The sequence below is a fragment of the Centroberyx affinis genome, unplaced genomic scaffold (assembly GCF_046629955.1).
Source record: "Centroberyx affinis isolate AG114_WGS23_722 - 3 ecotype Tasmania unplaced genomic scaffold, CSIRO-AGI_Caff_v1 ptg001826l_1, whole genome shotgun sequence".
Classification (NCBI taxonomy): Eukaryota; Metazoa; Chordata; class Actinopteri; order Beryciformes; family Berycidae; genus Centroberyx; species Centroberyx affinis.
This window is the reverse complement of record NW_027280208.1, coordinates 67,930-87,538: the sequence shown is the minus strand read 5'-3', so window position 1 is coordinate 87,538 and position 19,609 is coordinate 67,930. Positions and strand designations below refer to the sequence as shown.

Sequence of the window (19,609 nt, the reverse complement as noted above, 5' to 3'; positions counted from 1 at the left end):
TTCGAATGGATGTGCTTGTTATTAACCCCGGGGCGCTCAGGCTTGATGTGGGCGGTGCAGCCCGTTTTAATATCAAGTCCTGACTCCGCCTCTCCGGGCCAGTTTCGGTTTACAGCGGTGAAAATTACAAATGGACCCAATCGTTGCGGGGGCAAAACAAAACGTCTTTTTCTGACACTTATGGGGCACGTTCAATCTGAAAACGGTGTGCACCGTTTTGCTACGGCTTCCGGGTTGAACGTCATGTTTCCTCGAAATGGTGTGAAACGGTGTGCAACGAGGTTTGAGGTACGTTGTCTCTCGTTTGGTGGGTGTGTCAGAGGTGTTAGCCAATCAGCAGCGACGTGTATATAAACCCCGCCGTACTAAAAAGGCAGTGCGCACAGACATATTTGACATATAAGACATATTTGTATCTTTTGCTATTGTATGTACCATTGTGGAGTGACACTTTCATAAACTTTTCTACTCCACTAAATATATAATGGTAAATATTACAATATCATATCACAACAACAGTGATCAGCAATAACGATAGGCCTGATACTCATAATAAAATAATTAGCTCATATAGATCGTAACGCAGTCTCGAAGGTAAGTGGATTATCCTTCACCTGAAATGTTTGCCTTGTCATCCTGAAATGCAAATGAGGCAAATGCTGGATCACTATAATTAGGAACCACAGTTTCCACAAACCCCTTCACTCCATTGGGATGTTTTCTGCTATTCTGGACGGCAAGGGCAGTAACTGTAACATCGAGCGTATTTTGTAGTATTAAACACATATTTAAAGAACGCAAAGAATGGCCTTCTCAGCTGCCGTAGTTGCAACGCTTGTGTAACACAACAGGGTGTTCAACGCACCACCGTTTAACCGTTTAAGTTTGAATAAATGTTTTGCTACGTTTTGTCGGGGCTGAACGCAGGGCCGGAGTCGTATGTTTTGATAAAACTGTTGCTTCATCAGAAAGAACAGCAGTAGACGCAGGTCCATCTTTTAGAAACGTAAGCCCGCGTTAGAGTGCTGGATTCGGTGTTTTGCGCATGTCAGAAACGTTTTATTCTGATTACATACTGTGGAGCATGTAAACGCACATCTTAATGAGATCGTTATATATTTAGCGCTCATGTAAACACAAAACAAATCATTCAGAATGAAAAAAAAATGTCTCATGTAACCTGTATCCTTTAGTTAATGATGAGAGTGAAGCCTTTGGGCAGATGCAGCACTGCTGAAACAGATCTGTCACATTAGAAATCTCTCTCTCTCTCTCTCTCTCCCTATCTCTCTCTCAGTTACTCTTTCTCTATCCTCTGTCTTTCTCTCGTGCCCTCCTTTCCTCTCTCTCTGTCTCTCTCTCTCTCTCCCTATCTCTCTCTCAGTCACTCTTTCTCTCATTCCCTCCTTCCCTCTCTCTCTCTCTCTCTCTCTCTCTCTCCCAGCGCCCGTCATGGGTTTGAATCCTCGATTCAACTCCCGACGGTCCTCCTCCAGTCAAACCACCGTGAGGGAAAATCACATTTTTCTTACATGTCATGAGTAGAAGGGGGATGCAATTTTTAGTGCAAAATGTTTTCAGGAAAGTAGGCCAAGAGCGTGAGGATTTTGAGAAGCGATGAGCAGAATGACAGAGAGACAGAGAGAGAGAGGGAAGGGAGAGAGGGAAAGAGGAAAGGCGACATGTAAACAAGAGAGACTTTCCATCGTGTTTGTGATGTTTTGTTTGTTTGTTCGCGGGACAACCGTCACTCTTCTGAATGTCGTCTGGTTTTCTGACAGAAAGCTGACAGCCGACATGGGGACGAACTCTTTCTCTCTCTTCTGCCCTCCTTTTCTCTCTTGATCCCCCTCTCTCTTTTACATCTATGTCACTTCTCTCTCTGACTCTCCCTGTCTCTCTCTCACACACAATTCAGTTCAAACAAGCACTTTTAGCATGTCACTTTATAACATTTAAGGCAGTTTGTTCTATTTGACAATACTGACTAATTCTGGTATAACAAACTGAGTTGAGTACCGTATTTCCTCTAATAGTGGCCGGTAGTCAAAAAAGCCGGGTCTCCGATAATGGTCGGGGGCGTGGTCGACACGAACAAATAAAGGCCGGCCCCAAATACAGGCCGGGGAAAAAAACAAAGGAAACAAGCGTGAATTTGCAATAGCTGCGACCACGTACACACACTGTGCGGCTATAGGCCGCCAAAGAGGGGGACATTTTTGTGAACCAACCAACCGACCAACCGAGCAAACTATAGAGCTGCTGGTCGCAGCTAAAAGCAACGGTGGATACCGGTAAACTCCTGGAGTCTCTGGAGCATGCCGTCATCGATTACCGTAATTATCATAATGCATTGCAGTAACAAAAAAACGGCTACCTAACGAATCCCAACAGAAGCAGATCAGAAAACAAGGAGGCTTCGTACTAAAATATGAGCAAATATACTTATCAAACAGAGGGAATTAGAAATAAAGGTCTGTCTCTAATATAAGCCTGCTTCCAATAAAGGCCTGGTACCCTCTGCAGTTGAGGTCAATAAAGGCCCGGGCCAATATTAGAGGAAATACGGTAGTTGATTGCAATCACAATTAGATTAGATTAGATTAGATTAGATTAGATTAGATTAGATTGATTAGACTGAGTTTGATTCAATGAATTTTTAATAATCTTTAATGATGATGAAGAAATATGGTTGTTACTGCAGCAAATAATAGGATACAGCAAACACTTCAACGCTGGAATGTTTTAAGTGGAAACAAAAAAATCTATTAAATGAAAATCTATTAAATAGACCTACAACCTGTTTGCAGAAACAGCAGCAGCAGAAAATACTGTATTGAGACAAATAAAAGGAATGGAAATGATGTATATTATTGATAGAAACAAGGATGTTTGGCTTTGATTTAGATCAGCATACAAGAATGTTTTATATCAGATCATAACAGTTCACTCTTCACTCACTGTCTTCACACTCTCTCTCTCTCTCTCTCTCTCTCTCTCTCTCTCTCTCTGGTGTCTATCTGTCATCCAGTCTCTGTCTCTTTCCAACTCTAATCTGTCTAAACTGACTGGCTGTCCGCACACACACACACACACACACACACACACACACACACACACACACACACAGATACAGAAAGAGAGAGATTTGTCCTGAAGTTAGATGTCAGTTTTCCGTCAAAAACAAGAAGACATTTTGAAAAGTGGTGTTCGCCGGGGAAACAAACAAACAAACAAACAAACAATACTTTACACACAAAATTGATTCTTCCCTGTCAGATGTTTCCTTACTCACTTTTGAATATGAATTACATATTTTTTTTTTTTTTTTATGATTATCGAGACCGGTCCAGATTATCATGACATTTTGAATATGTGAACTTTTGGTTGTTTATTAAGACATTCTAAGAAGGAAGACAGAGAAACAAAGATAGAGAGAAAAGCACTGAAACACACACACACACACACACACACACACACACACACACACACACTCACAGATACACTGAGGGAAGGAAGGCAATTTAAAGTAAAAAATGTAGATTTTTGTTTTATCTTGGTGGTTTGGTAATATTGTTGCTAACTTTAATGACAATATTGCATGTAGAGCATAGAGCTGAATTGAAATGGCAAATAGAGAGAGAGAGAGAGAGAGAGAGAAAGAGAGAGAGAGAGTGAGAGAGAGAGAGAGAGAGAGAGCGAGACTGCTGTTGCCAGGAGGAGTTTCATATAAAAACACACAGCCGGCTTTCCTGTCCAATTCTCCAAATTACCAACGACTCTCCCCCCCCAAGGGGGGAGGAGGGGGGCGGGGGGTGGGATGGAGGGGAGGGGGTTCACCCTCTCATCTCATTTACCGGCTTAGACGAGATCTCTCTGTCAGATACACACACAGGCACACACACACACACACACGCACACACACACGCACGCACGTTCCACCCGCTGAAGTCCTCTGAAATATTTACTAGCCTTATGTGGAGAAATCTCTGAGGATTATCCCCAATAACCTGTTTAACTTAATCCTTATCTCACACACATGAATAATAAATCTCTCTGTCGCTGTCTTCCCCTCGCTCTCTCTCTCTCTCTCTCTCTCTCTCTCTGGGAAGGGTTAAGATGTAACGCCTCTCTCACCTTGCTCTCGCTCGCCCTCCTCCCCTCCCTCCCTCCCTCTCTATCTCCCTCTCTCTCTCTCTCTCACACACACACACTCCCTCCATCCGCCTCATGAACATGTGCCGGCTGCTTTCTCTGCCTCTCCGAGTCTCTTTGAGTCTGTTTTGACATATGCACCATCCCTGTTTCAACCCTCCCTCTCTCTCTCTCTCTCTCATTCTTTCTTTCTTTCAATCCCTCTCTCTCTCTCTCTCTCCCTCCCTTTTCGTTTCCCCCCTCCAGGACAGGAAAAGGAGCGGTAGCGGGGAGCACCAGCGAAGAAGACTGACCACAATAACAGGAAGTGAGTAGAGGAAGTGGGCAGTGACCTGTGCGGTCAGAGAGAGAGAGAGAGAGAGAGAGAAAGAGAGAGAGAGAGAACCGGGCCAGACAGCTGGAGTTCAACACTTTGGGCTACTGGATGAGAGAAAACCACATCAGAGAAGACAGGGGAAAAAAAGAGAGAGAGAGAGAGACTTAAAACATACTGGACTCTCACCTGAGGAAAAACCTTGAAGATCCTGAGAGAGAGAGAGGAAAGGAAGAACTGCCGAGGGTTTTTACCTGAATTTTTTTTTTTTTTTATCTTTTATGAGAAAGCAATCAGACTCCAAAACAGAGAAAGAGACGGCTGAAAGAGTCACGACAGAGTGAAACATCTCAGTTTTTTCTCAGTTGCTGGTCGCCATCACCTGCGACAGACCAATCAATTTCAATTTCAGCTCACGGTCCGTCCGTCTGTCTGTCTGTCTTTGGATTCCCAGCTTCGGGATTCATTCTCATTCAGGAGACGCCGACCGTAATATCAGAAGAGACAAACAGGTTCACAGACTAGAAGAGGATTCGCACTGAAACCTGGGAGACAGATCCCAGGCACTACAACACCTGCTGTTCTCGATGCAGGAAACCAGCTGAAAAAACAGAAGAAGAAGAAGAAGAAGAAGAAGAGAGCGAGAGAAAGAGACATAGGTGTATCTGGAGGTGTTTTTTTACCTTCTGTTGAACGCTCTATCACCCAGCAGCTGCTGATTTCTACCACAAGACAGCAAATAGATAAAGTAGAAACCCAGTGTGAGAACAGCGTGAAGGATCTACGTGATTTGGACTTTGATTTTATACCAAAACAAGGTATCTTCTACCCGGCTTGGACTCCGAGTTTCCATCTATTTGGTAAGTTACCTTTTCTGTTTTATGTTAAAGATTGGAAGGGGTTTTTTATATTTGTATAGGTGTGTTTGTGTGAGTGTGTGTGTGTGAATGCAGGTGTAAGCTTGTGGGTGGGTGCTCAAACAAATAGGAATTTATTTAAGATAGACAGATGTGGAGATTTCTCATTCACAGTAAAAGGGGAGTCTGGCTTTGTGGACCGAATCCATGTTTGTGTGATCAAAAAAATGTGCTTTATATTATAGCGGTGTCGTTGGTTTTGAGCCAGAAAATGTAACTCGAATCCCTGGAAAATCCTATACTTTCCCATCACGGTCATCGCAGTGTGAGATGTAATTGGTGAATACTGGTCTAAGTGAACGGGACAAGGCGCAGAAATAACTTAGAAATCTGCTGGAAAATGAAAATGACGGTTATTATCCCTTCAAGGAGAGACCGCCAGCCCCTCTCACCATTCACATATGTTACTCCAATGATGTTGGACAGCTCCGTCGAGATTTGAATGCTGTAATTGAGCACTAACCCCCCCCCCCCAACACACACACACACACACACACTCCCTGAAGACAGACTGCTGTGACCATTTAAGACGATATATATCTATACAGGACTATACAGGATGATTTTGTAAAACAGAGAAGGCAAAAATTAAAAGCAAAGAAAATCCACCAGAAGATCTTCAACTGTTCAATCTATTAAGAGTTCTAGTCCAAAATGCTATAATATATTCATTTTTGGGGGAGAAAAATAGCTTATTATCTGAAGTTATAATTCAATATTTCTTAAATATACAGTAGAGCAGTGATTCTCAGCCTTTTTCATATCAAGGACCCCTAATTTAGTCCACATTAGAGCCACGGACCCCCATTTGATGAGATTTTGTCTCTCAGACCCAAATCTGAGAAAATTTTTATTGTTAGAAATTATTTTGTCCAGAATTCCATGACTATCTGTATTGTAGGTAGAGAGATAAGAGTGGAACTATGATCAAAACAGTCGTTCTTCTACATTCTCTAACTGTGTTAACTTCTTGTAAATGAAATAATGCAGAAGTTTAACAATTCATCAATTTGCCGGGCAACCTGTGGAACCCCCTCAAGGACCCCTGGTGGTCCCCGGACCCCACGTTGAGAACCACTGCAGTAGAGGATCCAGTTAAGTTAAATGGTCTCATTTCGTCAGCTGAGGACTTGATTTATCTGCTGTGTTTTTTTACAAAGTACCGTAATTTCTTTTCGTTTTCTAAGAGTAGACGCCACTGTTTTCACCTGGTGTCCATCTCACTTTGGGATGAAACTCTTCGTTCATCAGAAACTTGCTCCTGGACTTGGACCGGACTGTCCATGTTAACACGGACGTAATACGTGAGAGTTGTGAGTTGGGTTGGATTTGCTCTTAGCGACAGAGTTTTGAGTTGATTTGATTTGGTTGTTTTGCGACGACATGCGGCTGCTGTAACTAAACCCGCTGGTCTAATTCCTGGAGAGGGAGAACTATCAGGGAAAATCCTTTAGACGCCATCTGGGAGACTTCACCCACACACACACACACACACACACACACTCACACAGAAACGGATGCACACACACACACTAGTTTCATGATTACAGCCATTCATTCATTCAGATATATGTCAGGCTGGTTGACAAGCTGTCCAGCTGTGATGATGTACGCCCAGCTGAAGTCACTGATTACTACTGAAAGACCCAGTTAGGGTTTTATTTTAGTGACTGACCTGTATTCTATCTATCTATCTATCTATCTATCTATCTATCTATCTATCTATCTATCTATCTATCTTGACAGAGGCAGAATTTCTCATCCTTTTTCATCCCATCCCCCAGGAATGGACATTGTTTTTTGGTCTTGAGAAGACCAAAAAAGTATTGAATTTTCTCTGTTATTCCAGATCGCAGCTCATTCAAAATATGAAACATGCATGCAGATGGATTATGACAGGACATGATATGTGTCGTTTGAACAGTTTTTGGCCCATCCTCCTCAGAGATTTCGTCAAATAGCACATTGAAAAACCTAAACAAAATACATTTCTGGTTCATATCACGCTTGCTCACTGTTTACATTTGAATCTGCCTCTTAAAGGTCCCATTTATTCAGTTTTATTGTCAAACATACTCAGGATAAGATGATGTAAAAGGCAATTTATTGAATGCATTTGAAGACTAAATCCTCACAGGCAGAACAGTCACAATACTGGACTCTGATTGGCCGACAACAGCAGCTCCTTTAATTCAAACGAAGCTCATTCGCAGCAAACCTGCCTGATTGGACGGATTTTAGCAATTATTTACTGAAGCGAGCCAATCAGGTCCAAGTCCAGCTGTGATGTGTTGACTGGAATTAGTCTGAAAAAAAGGATGGATTTTTGAAAATGCAATAACTTTTGAATTTGAGTGATTAAATCTAATTTTAACAACTATCTTTGATTATATATGTTTATAGAAACAGAGGAAAATTTGGATCCCCATAGTAGGTCTCCTTTAATCTGTCCATTATTTGAAGCAATGCAGTTGGGAATATCGCCTTTAGCAAAGATGACTGACAACTGGACCAAAACCAATTTGGATATCATACTTGTAGCAACTGTAGGGATTGAAAGTATCTAATTACTGTCGGTCATAACTGTCAGAGATATTGCCAGTCAGCATCAATCAAAACCTTCGACATTCATCGTACTGCAATCTAATTACCGTCGCTTTTGTTGTAGAGTAAAAAAAAAAAACACTGGACCAATCATGAATACGCTGAGTGACATGACAGAGTGCCAGTGAGGACACAGTATGTGTGTGTGTGTGTGTGTGTGTGTGTGTGTGTGTGTGTGAGAGAGAGAGAGAGAGAGAGAGAGAGAGAGAGAGCAATAGCAGACAGCAGTTCCTAGACTAGTGTGACTTGCTGGCGGACAGATTGTTAGAAGCTGTTCTGTGATTAAACCTGTTTTAATCCACACACACACACACTCACACACACACACACACACACACACACACACACACTATTCAACAGCATAACATCACTGATTTGAGGTTGTTAAATCGCTTCCCTTGCCATACTGTAAACAAATATTCAATCTCCTGGTGTTTGGATATTGATGCTGGACTATCGTTGACAAATATTGACTGAACTGTCCTGGGGCACAGAAATAAATAACATGTGAATTCTTAAAATGGGTGGCATTCCCCTTTAAACCTGCTCTAGGCAAGATTTGATATAAAAATACACTATGTTATCAGTCTAAATCACAAATTGGGGCTGCAGTAGAGAAGACTGTCCCATCCTCCCTAACTGAGACACTGTATTTTCACCCTATATGCTCAAATGATTATTATTTCGGTGTCAGGTACAGTCACTTGTCCGCCCACAGGGAGTGACGAATCAAAACTTCAGAGCGAAATCCAAAACTGTCTCTTAAACAGCAGAGAGAAAGCTGGAGTCACTCACAGCTGAACCTCTTCACCACCAGACACTAAGAAGAAGACATTTAGGTCTGAGCAGTTTACTGATGTCACGTTAACATGAATTCTGGGTAATGAAGTCTTCAAAATTCACACAGTTACCTCTCGCTGCCATTTGTGCGATTTTGCCTAGTGCAGCTTTACAATCAGGCAAATATCATATCTTCAGCTTTAAATCAGGTAAATCATAACATTGGATAGAATAGAACAGGATAGAATAGAATGGATTTGGCACAACTACTGAACATGCTCTTTGGAACAGAAGGTTACAGGGTCGAGCACACAGCTTTGTACACACACACACACACACACACACACACACACAAAATTCATCTGAATGTCACATACAATGCAGAAGACGTCCATGTTTAGTCTAATATTCAGCCTTCAAATCAAATCCAATGCAGTTTCACCTCTTTAACAAATTTTCTAGGAATGAGTGTCAATATCTTGAAACAAGTCAGAATAAGGCAGATCACTACTATCAGGAAAATAGACACGTGATTCAACAAAATACTTGAAACAAGTTGATTTGCATTGGAAACAAGTGAAATTATCAAACCCCACTGGCAGATTTTTTCACTTATTTCAAGAAAATTACGATTTTAGGACTCAATAATAGACTAAATGGCTTGATTTCATGCAGTGTATCTAATTCATAAAAAAAAAAAAAAACGTAATTATACTTGAGTCTATTAAACACTAAAATACAGAAACTACTCCAGCTGATAAGTTCCCCACCAGTTTGACAGAGCAGACGAGTCCTGTGGCTCCGCCGCTGACGGAGACGGAGGATTATGAAGTCTTGTTGACTAGTTTCTGTGCTTTAGTGTTTGGTAGACTGAGCTGAAACTAGGTCAGACCTGTCTGCTAGTCACAAAACATCCCCGAGAATGACAACTGTGTCTGTCTCGCTCTCTCTCTCTCGACTACACACACACACACACACACACACACACACTCTCACACACACACACACACACGCTACCTAGCCGGCAGACTGATACATCGCACAGCTTTAATTACAGATAGTCCCGGATGCTTGTCTTTGATAGAAATTGTGAATAACTTTGTGTAATCCTGAAGTGAGTCTTGTATGCGTGAAGCGTTTTTTCAGTCAGTGATGCAGTGGGAAATTAAAAGTCGGGTAAACTATGACCTCCAGTCGGTGATTATCATAAGGTGAACAATCACCAATATGAACAAAAATCATATAATTTTTCAGAAAAGCATAAATTTATGTTTTATCTTCGTGAGAATACCCACATCTCCTGTAATGACATCAGTTGGATGCCATCTATGTTTTTTATATCATAAAGATTGATATGAGCTCAATAAAAATGTGAGTAAACTGTATTTGATGAATAAAATGTGGGTTTACCTTCCACTAGATCTTTGGCTACAGTTCGTCTTGATAAATTTGCTTTTAGGGAGAGAAGGAGGGAGGAAGAGGGTGAAGGAGAGAGGGAAAGAGAAGAATGACAGAGAGGAGACAGAAATAGAAATTGCTTTAACAGAAAAATAAGTTTTCCACTCTGATGCAACAAGAGAGAGCAAAAAAACGCTCAGGGAGAAAAGAGGGATGGAAAAAGAGAGCAAGAAATGCAGACAGACAGGAAGAGAGAGTGAGAGAGAGACAGAAACAGTGTCAGACACAGAGAGAGAGAGACAGTGTGAGACAGCGAGAGAGTGAGACAGAGTGAGACAGTGAGGGAGAGACATAAATGGTGTGAGACAGCGAGAGAGACAGACAGTGTGAGACTGAGAGAAAGACAGAAACAGTGTGAGGCAGCGAGAGAGACAGAAACAAACAGAGTGAGACAGTGAGAGAGAGAGACATACAGTTTGAGACAGCGAGAGAGAGACAGAAACAGTGTGAGACAGCAAGAGAGAGAGAGACAGAAACAGTGTGAGCCAGTGAGAGAGAGAAAGACAGTGTGAGACTGAGAGAGACAGAAACAGTGTGAGGCAGCGAGAGAGACAGAAACCGAGTGAGACAGTGAGAGAGAGACATACAGTATGAGACAGCAAGAGACAGAAACAGTGTGAGATGGCGAGAGAGAGAGAGACAGTGTGAGACTGAGAGAGACAGAAACAGTGTGAGACAGTGAGAGAGAGAGACAAACAGTGTGAGATGGCGAGAGAGAGAGACAGAAACAGTGTGAGACAACGAGAGAGAGAGAGAGAGACAGAAACAGTGTGAGACAACGAGAGAGAGAGAGAGAGACAGAAACAGTGTGAGACGAGAGAGAGAGAAAAAGTGTGAGACAGCGAGAGAGACAGACAGATAGAAACAATGTGAGACAGCGAGAGAGAGAGAGAGACAGAAATGGTGCAAAACAGCGATAGACAGACAGGCAGTAACAGTATGAAAGCGAGAGAGAGACGGACAGTGTGAGACAGTGAGAGAGAGGCACAGACAATGTGTGACAGTGAGAGAGAGTATGTGAGAGAGAGACATTCAGAGAGACATTTAGAGAGAGACTGTGTGAGAGAGAGACATTTAGAGAGAGACTGTGTGTGAGAGAGAGACATTCAGAGAGACATTTAGAGAGAGACTGTGTGTGAGAGAGAGACATTCAGAGAGACATTTAGAGAGAGACTGTGTGTGAGAGAGAGACATTCAGAGAGACATTTAGAGAGAGACAGTGTGTGAGAGAGAGACATTCAGAGAGACATTTAGAGAGAGACTGTGTGTGTGAGAGAGACATATAGAGGGAGAGACGGGGGGAGGGGGGGGGGGGTGTTAGCATATAGCAGCTGAATAGCAGGAAGGGTGTGTGCGCTCACTAATGATGACCCTTCATTAGCAGAGCTGACGGTATTTCCCAGAAGGCATTGTGTTTACACTTCCTGATGCTGATAAAAGGGGCGGCGGAAGTGTGTTTTTTAAAAGATGCCCTTTTAGGGAAAATACACCCAACTGATTTGTCATCGCAGAAATGACTGTGTGCACCCATTCATAGCATGGCATACTGTGTGTGTGTGTGTGTGTGTGTGTGTGTGTGTGTGTGTGTGTGTGTGTGTGTGTGTGTGTGTGTGTGTGGCGGTGAGGCAAGATTTACTGTATTTGTCATCATACAATTTAGGGGTTTTGGACTCTCTGCACTGCAGCTCTGACTCACACCTAGAGAAATTCATATTAGAGAAAGTGGGATAACGAAGACCTAATGGAAGGAAAAGTATAGGAGTTCGATTGGCTCGGAGTGTGAAGAACGCTTTTCTTTCCCAAAAGCATCCTTAAGTCTGAGATGATTGTCGCATCCATCTTACTCTTGTTTTTTGACGTGTTTCCAAAAAGCATCTTAGACACTCGCAAAACTTATCGTAGATCACGACAGACTCTGAAACAACCCGAAAACGCTAAGTGCTTCAGTTTTAAATAGTGATTTTAAGACTTATTAAGCTATGTTTGTATATTATTTGATATTATCTAACTTATTAAAATTTTATGTCTTTTATTTCTTTATTAGGCCTAGATTTTCAGATTTTCAAATTGGCCACGCCATTTTCACGTGTTCGTCACGTGAAAAGATGAGCTTTATGCAACTAAAAAAAAACTTCAGTTAATGTTAGGGTTAAGGTTAGACAACTAAAACTTTGCTTAAAGTAGAGATGAAATGAAAAATGCATTTTTAACCCTTTTAGATCACATCCCCAGTCATATTGTGCACCTATTTAACAATATATGCCAAAAAAAACCCCTAAAAATCAATTTCTTTGTATTCTTATATCAAAATCCAATCATGTTTTCTTCCTGTAAAACACAATATGCCGTGTGCTTACATAAGCATGAACCAACCAATTTCAACCAATAATATCATGACATCTACCCATCAATCATTCTTGATTCAATCTTCCTGGTGTGTGTGGAGCCAACAGTCCTCTGTAGCTCTGTTTCTCTCTGTAGCTCCATATCGCGCTAAACTCTAAGCCCCGCCCACTGTTTAGCGGTCCAATCAAATGCGAAGGATTTGATTTAAATCCCTCTTGTAACTGTACACCGCTCAAATATTCCGTTTCACTGGGAAATACGTCACAGTACAGAAGCTAAAGACGCTCTGACTTCCGTTTCAGTGGGACTTTAAGCATAGGATTAGATTTAGGCAACTAAAACTTTGGTTAAACGCACAGTATGTCATTTTCTGCCGCTAGGGGTCTCTCAATCAAAACAATAACAAAAGACGTAGTTTGATGATGTCGTGAAGTAGCTTGGGATCATGGGAGTTTTTTTTTTACGGGGACAGCTTCAGCGACAGAACGCGCAGCAAACGGGAATGAATAATCGTGATCCGTCACGAGTGAGCGATAAAAACAATAGAATGAGAAAAACAACAGAGCGGCTGGAGCGGCTAACGATACGTCAGAGAGTGAGGAAGGAAGTCGGTGAACTAGCTAGTTGGCCGATTTCCTTCCTCACTCTCTGACGGATCATCTGGTGTTTCCCGTGTTTTCCCGGAAGTTAGGGGGTAAAGGGGATATGACGCCACTGACAGGCGACCAAATGAAACGCACCGTTACCTTGAATAAAATTACAGATCTCTCTCTCTGGGTTTGAACATTGTTGGAAACATTTGGGATAATGCAAGTACACAACTCAAAAAAATCTAATAACATAGGTCTAGTCGTTTTTAGATATTTTAATGCGGAAATGTTACATATTATACCTTTAAGGATAGGCAACTGCCTGTTTCTAGTCGTGACTCCATGTAATATTTAGGTGGTGAAACGGATTTCTCTCATTTTACAACATTTCATGAGACCAGGCTGCTTAAATCACATGTTAAAAACTTGCATGCATCTCAATATTTGTAAAAAAAAAAAATAGCACAAGAGTCACACTTATTTCCGTTGGCGTCGTTGTCTTTAAAAACAGACTCCACTCATTCGATGCTCATACCGGTCGTAGGTCCTCGGTTCTGTTCTGGACGCCACAGCTGGAGAACATAGCAGGTTCGGTTGTGTTGTTCCTGCAGGATCCAGGCCGACGCACCGTGAATCCCCCCCCCCGCAGGGTGAAGAGAGGAGAGACGGCAAGACACTGACAGGAAATATCATGTTTGGTGTTGAGCAGTAGCCGTCTCTCAGTGTGAAACGAATGTGTGAAGACAAGCTACTAAAAGATTATCTGTGTTAAAAAAGGAGGTGGGAAGGAAGGGCAACCCCAAACACTGAGTTACTGTATAACTTTCTAACTGTTTTTAACATGTGTTTCTAACATGTTTTAAGAATTGTTCAATAACCTGAAATAAAGTCAACTAAATTAAACTAAAAATATGTTAGCTACTCATCTCTCCTCTCATAATTTCTTAATAATTTGAAATAACTTAATTAATAATTACCAATGGAGTATTAAAACTACAGTATATCATGAATTGTTTGAGATTTGGTTTAAAGCAGATTTCAGTTTCTGCTCAGCTCAGCTCATTTCAGGTCATTATAGTCGTATTTGTTGTACTTAGCCTGTACAAAAAAAAGTGTAGCCTATACATAACAAGAGGACGTTACAGCTGGATAAGCACACACACACACACACACACACACACACACACACACACACACACACACACAAATGCATGCAACGGCCATTAAAAATGTCGGTGTTTGTTGGGTGTTCAAGGTGATTGTAGGAGGCGAGGTCATTAGAGAAAGATTAAACTCTCACAAAGCAGTTCTTTCCAAGGATGTGATTCATCACGGCTTTATTTATTTATTTATTTCGTTTTACGATTTTAGCTTTTGGCACGCACAACTCCAATTCATTTCTATTGGAGTATCCTGTGTTCCTGGCTCTCTGCCTTCCTTACCTCTTTACCGCTCAGTTTTTGTGTCTCTCTCATCAAATCTGTGACATTTTCAACTCTTTCAAGTTGCATTTAAACTCATATTTCTGAGGCTTCATGTATCATATAGTAGAGAGAGAGAAAGATGAGAGAGAGAGGGAGAGAGAAATGTCATAAGTACGTTGAGTTAATTTAGTGTATGCAGGGAAAATAAGTTTATTTATACAACGCTTTAAAAACAAAGCAATGTTTGTATCAAAGTGCTTTACAAAACAACATGTTGAATAAGAATGTACCAAGGTGCTTTACAGAGATACAGAAATACACACACACATACACATCTATAACACAGAAGAGCAGATAAAAAGAGCAAACACACACACACAGTCAGTAGAAGGCAAACTAAATGCAACAAAGAGATCAATTGAAAGCAAGGAAGTAAAAATAAGTTTTAAGAAGGGTCTGAAAAACAGTGACAGAATGGGACAAACAACAAATATTACCAGGCAGACTAGCTGCAATTATTATTGCTGTGAAACAATGAAAATGTAAATATTATAATAGGAGGAAGACGAAAAGCAGAGGGATGCATAGTGGAGGCCCAAAAAACACTGTGCAGGTGATTTGGTGAGAATGATGTGTTGTGGTCAGAGGAGGTCAGTGGGGCGTGAGATTAAGGTATTCGGAAAAATAATTAAAAAACACTTTATTACCTCTGTTTGGTTTAGTTGCTGTCCCTTGCTGTTTATTACCAGGCTGTGGGGATTCAGGAACAGAAGAATAGCGGTAGATATTTGCCTCAAATTCCTGCATACACCTTCTATCTGCAGTCTGTTACACTCCCATTCAGAAGTCCATTGTAAAATATACTAAAGGACGATGTACTTTATGTACTGTACATTTAATTAATTTAGTTTAATTAATTTAATATAAAGGAAATACAACAAAGCCTAAAAAAATACAAGAGGGGAAAATAATACCAAAACAAAAGGATGTGCAACCAAGGCCAAAAAAACATTGTTGGGTCTTTGTTTGAGCTGATTTGCGGGGAGCCGTGTGAAGAGGTCAGGGAGGGTCAGCAGAATACCAGATTAGGCCATTAGAGGGAGAAGACTTTGTACCGCTTTAATCCCCTCATCCTAATCTCTCTCTCTCGCTCTCTCTCTGCTGCTAATGGCTGCAAGACAATAAGATGCACTAATCTGTCTGCTGGGACGGCGCGGGGCTGTGGTGAGATATCTGCTGCAGCGCAGAGCGCACGGGCTAAAATGTTTTGAAGATTATTTTCCTGGCATTTCTGCTTTATTAGATAGAGCCTGGCGGGGAGAGACAGACAGACAGAGAGACAGACAGAGAAGGAGACAGAGAGACAGACAGAAGGCGACAGAGAGAGAGAGAGAGAGAGAGGGAGGAAAAGCCAAACTTAACTAGAATCCTGGTGTTTGTGTGCCTTTTACGTTTTTATTTTGGTTAAATAATGCTCTAATGGCTTGCAGGCTGGGACAAATGATGCAAGACGCTGAAACGACTTCTAACTCCTAATCAATAAAAAAGCCGTAAATCTGATTAGCTGCCAGTTTAGTTTAAATTTTGAATGGTAACGCCACTGAATTTCAAATTTCACAGGAGTTTTATCCCCCCGCCTTAGGACAGTTTGGTCTGTAACAGCGAATATTTATTACTGTCTCTCATCACTAGAATCAAGAAAGTGAAAATATATCCGATTTCTCTGTGTCACAGCACACACCACATCAACGTGCAGCTTCAAAGAAAGTGAACAGGTAAAGATTGTAAAGGTGACTGAGACGATACCAGGGAATTTTATTTGAAAGCAAACGCTAAAACACAAAATGATATGTCCACAAAATCAGTCTCTCATTCATTTTCCATAGGGCAGCTTGCAGTACAGTTTAGTGAGTTTGTTTTCTTGTCTTTGGCTTTAAGAAGAGATTGTACAAGTTCGCAAATATGCGACTGATCATAAGGCATGGTAATAACGTGAATTCTTTAAAAAAAACATTGTATTCGACCCCATTAGGCCAATCAGTGTAATTTGTAAGGATTTTTGGATGTGTGTAGCAAGTTTCATGTCAATCAGAATCAGGCTTTATTGGCCAAGTATGCAACATGTACACATACAATTTGACTTTGGTTAAAAGCCCCAGCTCCCGTTACTTACATTCATACATACATAACACTAACACCTACCCCACACATATATACTTCCATACCACGCTAAGACACATACATTCATATACTGTATTTGCATATACAACAACAATATATACAGATGCAATGACATCAGAGTCATTAATCAGAGTCAGTAATTGGACTTATTATGCAGGAGTAAGGGACTTTCAGCATTTGAAACTAACTTTAACATCTCCATCAATAAGTGTAATGTTTTCAAATGAAAGTACACAGTGTCAAATGCATCAAGTTTTGTTAAAATTGGACCAGTGGTGTCTGAAATATCACATTTGGGTTTAAAATTTTGACCTTTAAATTATAGCGCTTTTTAGGCCAATCAATGTAATTTGTAATGACAGCTGGATTTGTGTAGCAGGTTGTGTGTCAATCAGACTTATGGGGTAGGAGTTATGGCCTTTCAATTTTTGAAATTTTAATTGAAGCACCACCATCAGGCCAATCAGTGTAATGTTTTTAAATGCCAGAACACAGTGCCAAAATGCATAAGTTTCATCAAAATCAGACCAGCAGTGTTTGAGATATCATGTTTGGGTTTTAAATTTTGACTTTTAAGTACAGTGGCCTCATTAGGCCAATCGGTGTAATTTGAACACCATTGGTCTTAGATTCTCAGGGTGGACTAGTCTAATCAAGACTGTCTTTGAGGTAGGAAAGTTAGCCCCCCCCCCCCCCCCCCCCCCAGTGGCCTCATTAGGCCAATTGGTGTAATTTGAACACCATTGGTCTTAGATTCTCAGGTTGGACTAGTCTAATGAAGACTGTCTTTGAGGTAGGAAAGTTAGCCCCTCCCCCCCCCGGCTAAGCTTGAGTTAAGAACTTTGTTGCTATGGCAATGAGTCGGCCTAACTGTCAGAGTGGGGAGTTTAAATACTGTCGCTATTTCAGACAAGATGGCAAATCTTTGGTTTTTGGAAAGAGCCTGAAGAAGAGAGCGAGTTTGAGACAGAAACAACTCATTAGAGATTTACAACAAGAAGCAGTGGAGCGACTGGGATTTCCTAGAGAAACCATCCTCATGCTTAAATCTGAGTCTGATTTAAGTCTAAAGGCTAGGTGTATCTTTATGCAACCGGCCTCAGAACACAGTGCCAAATGCCATCAAAAACGGACCAGTTGTGTCTCAGATATCACCTGAAGTATCACGTTTGGCATGATATCGTCAGGCTGGACGGACAGACACAGCCTAACCCCCCACCCCATCCCCCCACCCCATCAGTTTCTCAAATCCACATATCCAGGAGAGATTTAGTGAACATCATCTTTTAATGAGAGATCCTTACATTTTTTTGTTTCTCAGGCTCGATGCCCTCACTCTCTCTTCTTGATGTGATAGATTATTGTTTTGATCCCCACAGGGAAATCCCCCTCTTACCCACCCCCCACCTCCTCCAGGGAGGTCAGAGGTCAGGTTCAGCTACAGAACAGACTCGGCGTCTTGCTTGTCCTCCAGTTGAAGGACAGCCTGTAGTCACAAGAATACCCTCCTCTTCCCTCGTGCAAATTGAACTCTGAATGTGTAAAAATCAACACATGCCAGTGTTTATATAAGCCCTATAAAAACAAATTAACACTGGAACATCTGCTGTCTACCTGCCACCAACACATTGGTTTAAATGAGGAATTGCTACACGCTACCAAGCCATTTCTTGCTTTAACGAAAGAGCCAGCAGAGAAACTTTTTTCCACAATGTGATGAGTCTTATAAAAAGAAAAAAAGAAAATGGCAATCAAAAATTCAAAATGTCAAACAGTCCCTTCATGCAAAATGGCCTTTCTAGTGGCTGATAAAGACAGACATCCTAAGTGGTTTTAATGTCAGCTTCTCTCTCTGTCTCTCTGTCTCTCTCTCTCTCTCTCTCTTTCTCTCTCTCTCTCATATGCTACATCAATGGGTCAGGACCTAAAATGGGTCGCGGGTCTATGTTTAATAGATCCCCACACGGCCCGGGGGTAGTGATACGCTCTCAGGCCGGGTCCCAGGATGAGAGGCTAAATGTTTCGTTGGGGTCCCAGGCTGAAAAGGTTTAAGAGTCCTGGTCCTGAACGATAGCTAGACCTCAGGCTCGGCAGTCAACTGAGGGACGGAGAGTCCTTGGCCTTCAGTCTGAGTCTCTCAGCCTGGCACAGGCAAGCCGCCTGTCCTCGGCTGATAAGTGGTTTTAATGTGATCTGCTCTCTCTTCCTTTCCCTCTCTCTCACTCTCTCTCTCTCTCTACTCTCTAATTTTCTCCCCTCTCTGCTCTCTCCCTTCTCATCTTTTCTCTGATTCTTTCTCTTTCCTGTCTCTTATACCGCCCTATCCCTATCTCTTTTACCTCTTTCCTTTTCCCCCCTCTCTTCCCTCTCTCGTTCTTTCTCTCCTCTCTCATTTTCTCTCATCTCCTCTTCCTCTCTCGCTTCTCTCTTCTCTCACCCTTCCTTTCTTTTTCTGTCTCTTTCCCCTCCATCACCTCTCTTTTACCTCACTCTTTTCCCTCTCTTCCTCCCTCTCTCTCTGTCTCTCTCTCTCCCTTGTCATCTCCTCTTCCGCTCTCGCTTCTCTCTTCTCTCACCCTGTCTTTTTCTGTCTCTTTCCCCTCCATCACCTCTCTTTTACCTCTCTCTTTCCCCTTTGTTTCTCTCTCTCTGTCTCTCTCTCTCATCTCCCCTCCATCTCCCTCTCTCTCTCTCCTCTCTGCTCTCTCCCTTCTCATCTCTTCTTCTCACCTCTCTTCTCTCACCCTTTCTTTTTCCATCTCTTTCCCCTCCATCACCTCTCTTTTACCTCTCTCTTTCCTCTCTCTTCCTCTCTCTCTCTGTCTCTCTCTCATCATCCCT

The 19,609-nt window shown here is 41.8% G+C and overlaps 1 protein-coding gene across 1 annotated transcript in view; it reads left to right on the top strand.

Annotated features, from left to right (window-relative positions):
* The first annotated feature begins 4,589 nt into the window (after positions 1-4,589).
* Positions 4,590-19,609, top strand: part of cdh5 (cadherin 5) — a 37,410-nt gene continuing 22,390 nt past the window's right edge. The window contains exon 1 of the mRNA XM_071529664.1: positions 4,590-5,328. The gene's annotated coding sequence lies outside the window, so the exon portion shown is untranslated. The remainder of the gene's footprint in view (positions 5,329-19,609) is intronic.